Source organism: Dryobates pubescens, chromosome 3 (assembly GCF_014839835.1).
Source record: "Dryobates pubescens isolate bDryPub1 chromosome 3, bDryPub1.pri, whole genome shotgun sequence".
In the NCBI taxonomy this organism is placed as follows: domain Eukaryota; kingdom Metazoa; phylum Chordata; class Aves; order Piciformes; family Picidae; genus Dryobates; species Dryobates pubescens.
This window is the reverse complement of record NC_071614.1, coordinates 41,794,625-41,803,941: the sequence shown is the minus strand read 5'-3', so window position 1 is coordinate 41,803,941 and position 9,317 is coordinate 41,794,625. Positions and strand designations below refer to the sequence as shown.

The 9,317-nt window shown below is 49.5% G+C and overlaps 1 protein-coding gene across 3 annotated transcripts in view; it reads left to right on the top strand.

The window, feature by feature from the left end:
* The first annotated feature begins 8,776 nt into the window (after positions 1-8,776).
* The window catches only part of EFEMP1 (EGF containing fibulin extracellular matrix protein 1), a 47,918-nt gene continuing 47,377 nt past the window's right edge, over positions 8,777-9,317 (top strand). For 2 of the 3 annotated variants that reach the window (XM_054180042.1, XM_054180043.1), the window contains exon 1: positions 8,777-8,950. The gene's annotated coding sequence lies outside the window, so the exon portion shown is untranslated. Of the gene's footprint in view, positions 8,951-9,097; positions 9,185-9,317 lie in introns of those variants that run through there. The other variant, XM_054180044.1, reaches the window with a different exon arrangement.

Below are 9,317 nucleotides of genomic sequence, written 5' to 3'. Positions count from 1 at the left end.
TTGTAAAGGGTTGGCTTCAGCAATGCCATGTTGCATGTGCAGCAAGAAGGAATGGATGGTGTGATCCCATCTTACCTCACATCTTCAGACATTTCAGATATGTAAATAAGTTGTTCTACTGCTAAGCCACTCATTCACATACTTCTCACACTCCTCAACATTTCCAAGAGTCTAAATCCTGCTATCCTACATCAGGTAAATTTCCAGTTGCCTCAGCATGAACTATCTGGATCTCCATTTTGCAAGAGAGCTGCTTGGGACCAGCACCAGGACCAGCGTGCTTGAGCTGAGAGGCACTCCATTTGGGTTTCTTTTGGGGGCTTTTCAGAGCTGGAGGACCTCAGCAGACATTGAGGACCAGCAGGGTCATCTTACGTGCCCGCTCAAGAGGGTGACATTAGCCACCGCAAATTTAAACATGGAGAGCTGAGCCGCACGGCCACCACTTTGGCAAGAGAGCTGTCTCCTCGCTCGATTGCAGCTAGCGGCACATGCTGCGGCATGTCTTCACCAGCAGGAGGGAGGTGCTGAGTCACGTGGGCTCATTCCTGAATTGTTCTCCAGTTAGGTCCCGTGGCCAGGGATAGGGATGGTGGTGACTTGCCTCAAAGCTCTTTTGAAAAGATCCATGTCGACCCAGACTGAGGTTGAACTAAAGCAGGCAGGTGTCCAGGCTACTGGCTGCAGAGAGTGCTGGTGCCTGGCACTTGAAATGGAGGGCCGTGGAGATAACACCTGCATTAGGTGTGAGCAGCTCGATTATCTGCTTAATCTAGTGGCTGAACTGAAGGAAGGAGTTGCTAGACTTAGGACTGTAAGGGAATGTGAAAGGGAGTTGGATTTGAGGAACCAGGCTCTGCAGGCTCCCCTAGCAGAGGGAGGTGACCCAAGATGCAGCAGGAAATGGATACAGATCCCTGTTAGGAGACGCAAAGTAAAACCCTCACGGCTCCCCTTACCTTCCCAGCTGCCCTTGCAAAACAAGTATAGGGCACTGGAAGTTGAGGGTGAGGTGAAGGAGAAGACAGAAGACACACCATCTGAGGTGTTGCCTAAAGCCAAACAGCCTGCCCTCCATATCAGGATTTGTTCCCTTAAAAAAAAGTGGAGGGGAATTCCCTCCTGAGGGGAACAGAGGGCCCCATATGTCAGTCAGATCCTTCCCACAGGGAAGTCTGCTGCCTCCCTGAGGCCCAGGTCAGAGATGTTACCAGGAGGCTGCCTAGTCTGGTACAGTGCTCTGATTACTATCCCTTGAGAGTTATGCAGGTAGGGAGCGATGAGGTTGAAACCAGAGGTCCAAAGGCAATCAAAAAGGATTTCAAGGCTCTGGGAGAACTGGTTGAGGGGTCAGGGGCACAGGTAATTTTTTCACCAATACCCTTAGTTGCAGGAAGGAAGACTGAAAGGAACAGGAAAGCAGGTGTAATTAACAAGTGGCTCAGAGGTTGCTGCCACCAACAGAATTTTGGGGGTTTCGATCTTGGGGAACTTTCTGTGGCACCAGGTCTACTAGCAACAGATGGAGTACTTCCATCCCAGAGGGGGACAAAAATCTTAGCACATGAGAACAGCTTATCCCACAGAGGGAAAAGGGTTCTAGGAAGGGAGTTGGCAGGTCTCATTGACAGGGCTTTAAACTAGATTTGAAGGGGGAAGGGACTGAAACCAGTCCCCCCAGACAGGAGTCTGAGGGTGGTAAGCTGGAGTCAGGGGTGAAACCAGCAGCCCAGATGAAGTGCATGTACACTAATGCACACAGTATGGGTAACAAACAAGAGGAACTGGAAGCCTTGTTACAGCAGGAAAGTTATGATGTAGTTGCCATCACAGAAATGTGGAAGGATGATTCACACGACTGGAGCAATGTAATTAATGGCTACAGGCTCTTCAGGAGAGACAGGCAAGGGAGAAGGGGTGCAGGGGTGGCCCAGTACATTAGGGAGGCTCTAGATGCCATGGAACTAGAGATCAAGGATGATCAAGTTGAGTACCTGCGGGTGAGAATTAGAGGGAAGGCCAACAAGGCTGATATCCTGGTTAGATTCTGTTATACACCACCCAAACAAGATGAAGAGGTTGACAAATTATTTTATAGGCAGCTAGAGGCTGTCTCAAGATCACCAGACCTTGTTCTTACGGGCAATTTTAACCCGCCAGATATCTGCTGGGAACTTAACACAGCAGAGAGGAGGCAGTCTACAAGGTTCTTAGAGTGTATGGAGGACAGCATCTTATCCCAGCTGCTGTGTGAGCCTACCAGGGGTAAGGCTTTGCTTGACCTTCTTTTTACCAATAGAGAAGGGCTGGTGGGAGATGTGGTGGCTGGAGGTTGTCTGGGGTCCAGTGACCATGAAATAATTGAGTTTTCAATATGCAGTCAAGCTAAGAGGGGCAGCAACAAAACCTCCACTCTGGACTTCTGGAGGGCAGACTTCAGGTTGCTCAAGGAACTAACTCAGAAGGTACCTTGGGAAACAGCCCTTAAAAACAAAGGGGTCCAGGAGGGCTGGACCTACTTCAAGAAAGAAATCTTGAAGGGGCAGGAACAGGCTGGGCCCATGATAGAATAGAATAGAATAGAATAGAATAGAATAGAATAGAATAGAATAGAATAGAATAGACCAGGTTGGAAGAGACCTTTAAAGATCATCGCATCCAACCTATCAACCAATCCAACCTACCGAAACAACTAACCCATGGCACCAAGCACCCCATCCAGTCTCCTCCTGAAAACCTCCAATGACGGCGACTCCACCACCTCCCCAGGCAGCCCATTCCAATGGGCAATCACTCTCTCTGTATAGAACTTCTTCCTAACATCCAGCCTAAACCTCCCCTGGTGCAGCCTGAGACTGTGTCCTCTTGTTCTGGTACTGGCTGCCTGGGAGAAGAGACCAACCTCCGCCTGTCTACAACCACCCTTCAGGTAGTTGTAGACAGCAATAAGGTTACCCCTGAGCCTCCTCTTCTCCAGGCTAAGCAACCCCAGCTCCCTCAGCCTCTCCTCATAGGGCTTGTGTTCCAAACCCCTCACCAACTTTGTTGCCCATCTCTGGACACATTCCAGCAAGTCAACATCCTTCCTAAACTGAGGGGCCCAGAACTGGACACAGTACTCAAGGTGTGGCCTAACCAGTGCAGCGTACAGGGGCAGAATGACCTCCCTGCTCCTGCTGGCCACGCTGTTTCTGATACAGGCCAGGATGCCATTGGCCTTCTTGGCTGCCTGGGCACACTGCTGACTCATGTTCAGCCTGCCATCAACCAGCACCCCCAGGTCCCTTTCTCCCTGGCTGCTCTCCAGCCACTCTGACCCCAGCCTGTAGCCCTGCATGGGGTTGTTGTGGCCAATGTGCAGAACCCGGCACTTGGATGTGTTCAATCTCATGCTGTTGGACTCTGCCCATCTGTCCAGACTGTCGAGGTCCCTCTGCAGAGCCTCTCTGTCCTCCAGCAGATCAACTCCTGCCCCCAGCTTGGTGTCGTCAGCAAATTTACTGATGATGGACTCAATGCCCTCATCCAGATCATCAATAAAGATGTTAAAGAGCATGGGGCCCAGCATTGATCCTTGGGGTACACAACTAGTAACTGGCTGCAAGATGTATGTGGCACCATTCACCACCACTCTCTGGGCTCGGCCCTCCAGCCAGTTCCTAACCCAATGCAGTGTGCTCCCATCCAACTCCTGGCTGACAGCTTGGCCAGGAGTTTGCTGTGGGGGATGGTGTCAAAAGCCTTGCTGAGGTCCAGGTAGACTACATCCACAGGCCCCCCCACATCCACCAGGCAGGTCACCTGATCACAGAAGGAGATCAGGTTGGTGAGGCAGGACCTGCCCTTCCTAAATCCATGCTGGCTAGGCCTGACCCCTTGGCCATCCTGCAAGTGCTGAGTGATTGCACTCAAGATGACCTGTTCCATAATCTTGCCTGGCACTGAGGTCAGGGTGACAGGCCTGTAATTCCCTGGCTCATCCAACGGGCCCTTCTGATGAAGATGAAGATGAGCCACCAGAGTAGACAGCCAGCCTGGATGGACAATGAGCTTCTGGGTGAATTAAGGAACAAAAAGAGGGTGTATTATCTTTGGAAGGAAGGAGAGATTACCCATTAAATGTTTAAGGAGGTTGCTAGGTCATGTAGGAAAAACATTAGAGAGGCAAAACCCCATTTAGAGCTTAGACTGGCCACTGCTGTGAAGGACAACAAAAAATCCTTTTACAAATATATTAATGGCAAGAGGAGGGGCAAGGACAACCTCCACTCCTTAGTGGACATAGAGGGGAATATTGTAACTAAAGATGAGGAAAAGGCAGAGGTACTTAACACCTTCTTTACCTCCATTTTTAATAGCAAGATAGGCTGTCTTCCAGTCAGTTGGTCTCCTGAGCTGGCAGATGGAGTCAGGGAGCAGTACAGTTCCCCTGTAATCCAGGATAAAGCAGTTAGAGACCTGCTCAGCCACTTGGATCCCAAAATGTCCATGGGTCTGGATGGGATCTATCCTAGGGTGCAGAGAGAGCTGGCAGATGAGCTGGCCAAGCCACTCTCCATCATTTTTCAACAGTCCTGGCTCACTGGAGAGGTCCCAGAAGACTGGAAGCTGGCCAATGTGATGCCCATCCACAAGAAGGGCTGGAAGGAGGAACCAGGGAATTACAGGCCTGTCAGCCTGACCTTAGTGCCAGGCAAGATTATGGAACAGGTCATCTTGAGTGCAATCACACAGCACTTACAGGATGGCCAAGGGATCAGGCCCAGCCAGCATGGGTTTAGGAAGGGCAAGTCCTGCCTCACCAACCTGATCTCCCTCTATGATCAGGTGACCTGCCTGGTGGATGTGGGGAAGGCTGTGAATATAGACTACCTGGACTTCAGCAAGACCTTTGACACTGTCCCCCATAGCAAACTCCTGGCCAAGCTGTCAGCTCATGGCTTTGACAGCAGCACTCTGCACTGGTTTAGGAAATGGCTGGAGGGCTGAGCCCAGAGAGTGGTGGTAAATGGTGCCACATCCAGCTGGCAGCCAATCACTAGTGGTGTCCCCCAGGGATCAGTGCTGGGCCACATGCTCCTTAACATCTTTATTGATGATCTGGACGAGGGGACTGAGTCCATCATCAGTACATTTGCAGATGACAGCAAGCTGGGAGCAGGTGCTGATCTGTTAGAGAGTAGGAGAGCTCGGCAGAGGGACCTTGACAGGCTGGACAGATGGGCACAGTCCAACAGCATGAGATTTAACACATCTAAGTGCCGGATTCTACACATTGTCCACAACAACCCCATGCAGTGCTACAGGCTGGGATCAGAGTGGCTGGAGAGCAGCCAGGGAGAAAGGGACCTGGGCATACTGGTTGATAGCAGGCTGGACATGAGCCAGCAGTGTGCCCAGGTGGCCAAGAAGGCCAATGGCATCCTAGCCTGGATCAGGAACAGTGTGGCCAGCACGAGCAGGGAAGACATTCTGGCACTGTACTCAGCATTGGTTAGGCCACACCTTGAGTCCTGTGTCCAGTTCTGGGCTCCTCAGCTTAGGAAAGATGTTGACTTGCTGGAACATGTCAAGAAGGGCAACAAACCTGGTGAGAGGTCTCAAGCAGAAGCCCTGTGAGGAGAGGCTGAGGGAGCTGGGGTTGCTTAGCCTGGAGAAGAGGAGGCTCAGGGGTGACCTTATTGCTGTCTACAACTACCTGAAGGGAGGTTGTAGCCAGGTGGAGGTTGGTCTCTTCTCCCACGCAACCAGCACCAGAACAAGAGGACACAGTCTCAAGCTGCACCAGGGGAGGTTTAGGCTGGATGTTAGAAGAAATTCTTCACAGAGTGATTTGCCATTGGAATGGGCTGCCCAGGGAGGCTGTGAAGTCACCATCACTGGAGGTGTTTACAAAGAGACTGGATGGGGTGCTTGGTGCCACAGTTCAGTTGATTAGATAGTGTTGGGTGATAGGCTGGACTTGATGAACTCAAAGTTCTTTTCCAGCCTGGTTAGTTCTGTTCTGTTCTGTTCTATTCTATTCTATTCTATTCTATTCTATTCTATTCTATTCTATTCTACTCTACTCTACTCTACTCTACTCTATTCTAACCGTGAAATCATGAACTGAATCTACTACATCCGTTTATAAGATTAAAACCTATCTTTGGCAAAATACAGTATTTCAGCAAACCTATAACACTGTGAAGCCAAGAGCAGGATCTATGTTCATCTGGTAGTCCTGCATGCCCAAAGACGATGTTTCTGCGGTTCCCTGCTTTCTTTTTCTATAGGGAAAACAACCAATTGTAGTTCTGTGACACAGGCAATGTCTCCTTAGGTGGTAGATTAAACAAAACCTTTATTAAATTTTGACTTAATCCAGAATCCAGAAAGTTAAATTCAGTTCTCTTTGTGTGGCAGATATACCAATGCATTTAAAAGTCTCCAAATGTTGCTGCCAGTACATATAAGTAATATGTTATCTTCATTAGATTATTAGCAATGTCCATACTGCTTTCTGTAAGCACAAAATCGTAACATTCCAAAATATATTAGTGGGCACATCACAAATCTGAATCCAGTTTACACTACTCAGAGTCAATAACTTAGAGCCAATCTCACACATTTCTGAAAAATGCCCTATAGGTTTAAAGTAATCTTTTTGGATCAGTTGAGTAGGGATCACAAGATAGCTTATTAAATACACCAATATTTGAAAGTACCTGCTTTAAAAGTACGGTCAACCTAAATTTTCTTTATTATACCATATTGTTCCTTCTGCATTTTAATTACCAGTGAGGAGTCTTGACTGTTAAGTTCTACATTTTTACCCACTTACCTGTAAGCACAGAAACTGCAGTGAAAGAGGAAAAATCTTGTCTTCTCTCATAACTACCTAAGAAAGAAAAGAAAAAAAAAGATAGGCAATGTACTGTCATAGCTGAAAGTATTCTGAAACTATCAGCCTGGCAGTGGTGTGGCTCAGTTGGTAGCACATAAGACCTTTAATGGGGAAGGTCGTGAGTTCAAGCCTGCAGTGGGCACTAGTGTCCTCCCTACTCTAGTCATGAGGTCTGTGGTGACAGGTTGGACTCGATGATCTTTGAGGTCTCTTCCAACCTTAGTGATACTGATACAAAAATAACATGCACTGTACGGCCATCTGAAAAGAGCTGATGTTTTATATACAATCAAATATATGTTACAAATTTAAGGGATTATATAAGAAAGCTGTTCTTTAGGCCAGCAGTGCCACATGTCTGCAACCTAGAATGACATTTTTTCAGTTCTTGAGTTTTTCAGGCCCTTCATGATCAGCATTAATGAGGTAAAAACTATTCTTAAAATTAGAGAGGAACTGAGTAGAGCTGCATTACTATGGTACAGTGCCCCAAGAAGCAAAACTGGGGACCCAACGAAAGGTCCATTTTATCCCTCTGTAGAAAGAGTTGCCTGGCAGCCTGCTCCTTACCATGTCACCTACAGAGATTCACAATCTCTGTAACACCTCCTCACTGCCCCTTCAGTCCAGTAACTTTCCCACTGGGTAGAGAAATAATGGTATTTCATATACTGTAGAGGCACTTAAAATTAATGATTGCTGCACTTACATGGTGTCTAAAGGAATGGGCATTCCCATAAGAAGGACCCCTCACACTTTTTATTTACCAAGTACCAAGAAAATATTTCAGTATTGTAATTTTAATTTAATAGCTTGCCTAGCCAGATAAACATTCTATACTATTGCTTGTAAAGCCACAATTCAGCTCAGATTTAAAAACCTCATGTATTTATACACGGGATTTCAAGAATGTGCCCCAAGAGCCAGCTCATCAAAAGCTCAGGTAAGTAGATTTGGTGAAGTTCATTCATCACGGAGCAATTCAGCCACTGCACCTTAGTGCCCTGTGGCAACCACAGGCACCCACACCATAGGCTACACTATATACAGTAAGTTACTAAAGGCTGACTACAGCCTATGTAACAGCCTCAAGTTGTGCCAGGGGAGGTTTAGGTTGGGTATTAGAAAAAATTTCTTCCCCAAAATGGTTATCAAGCCCTGAAACAGGCTGCCCAGAGAAGTGGTCAAGTCACCATCCCTAGAGGGATTTGAAAGATGTATAGATGTGGTGCTGATGGATATGGTTTAGTGGCAGCTTGGTAGTGATGGGTTGATGGTTGGAGTCAATGATATTAAAAGGTTTCTTCCAACCAAAATTATTCTCTGATTTTATACGAGGTAAATCAGCAAGTGCCATGTCATTTCCCTCCTTCCTACCTCTGCCTCATGGTGGTTCTTTATTAGATGCCAAGACTTGAAGTCTGACCGTGCACAACCCAAGACAGTCCCCTAAATGATGGCTGTCCTGCACTTTCATGGACATGCCAATTATGATATTGGTAGCTATCCTTGCTAGGCACTCAACTGTGTGTTAAAACGTGCCTCAGACGTGCCCAGTGCGCAGAAACAGCTCTCACCGGGCTCAGCAGCTCTCACCTCCCTGGTCAAGGATGACAAGACCCCCTATGTCCCTTCCCCTCACCGCGCCTTTGGTGGCTCTGAGCACAGCCCCCCGAAAGCGCTGCCTAATAGCCCGCCAAAGTTTCTCCTCAGAGACCCAACATGGCGGCCAGGCACCCCACCTGCCCCGCCTCAGGGCGCCCCGGCCGGGAGCGAGAGAGCTGGCGCGGGGAGCGGCGGAGGGCCGTGCCCCACCGCGCCCCGCCCCGCCCCGCCGAAGGGCTCCGGCCGCCGCCGCAGGGTCGGTAGGGGGCGTCCAAAGGCTCCGGTAGGAGCCAGGACAGATTCTATTTAGCTGAAGGCCCGTGGGGGAGCGGGGGGAAGAACGACAGCGAGTGGTGCTTTCATCGCAGAGGAGCCAGCGGAGGGACGGTGCCGAGCCGCTGCGGGAACGCGCTGCCAGGAGTCAGCGACAGCCACTGCCTGCACCGGCCCCGCCGACAGGTAAGAGCGGGCAGCACGGGGCAGTTGAGTGCCCTGCTACCCCCCAGGGCGGCTTTGCGGAGCAGGGCAGGGTCGGCCCCGGCCCAAGCCCAGCAGGTGTCCGGCGAGTGCACCTCCGCCCGGCCGTGTCTTCTGCCGGCGGGGAGGTGAGTCCCGCGGCGTTTCCTCGACCCTGGTCGCTTTCCTCGTGGAACGACGAGCTTTTACCGAAAAATTACTTTCCCGTCCCGAAAGGTATGATGGCACGGCGGTCACACCGCTTACTCCTCACCCAGCGCCGCGCCGGAGATCACCGCTTCGTATTCAGTCTGGCATTAAGTGCCATGTTATTTTAAACTCCATTTACTTATTATTATTTCCGCCCCCG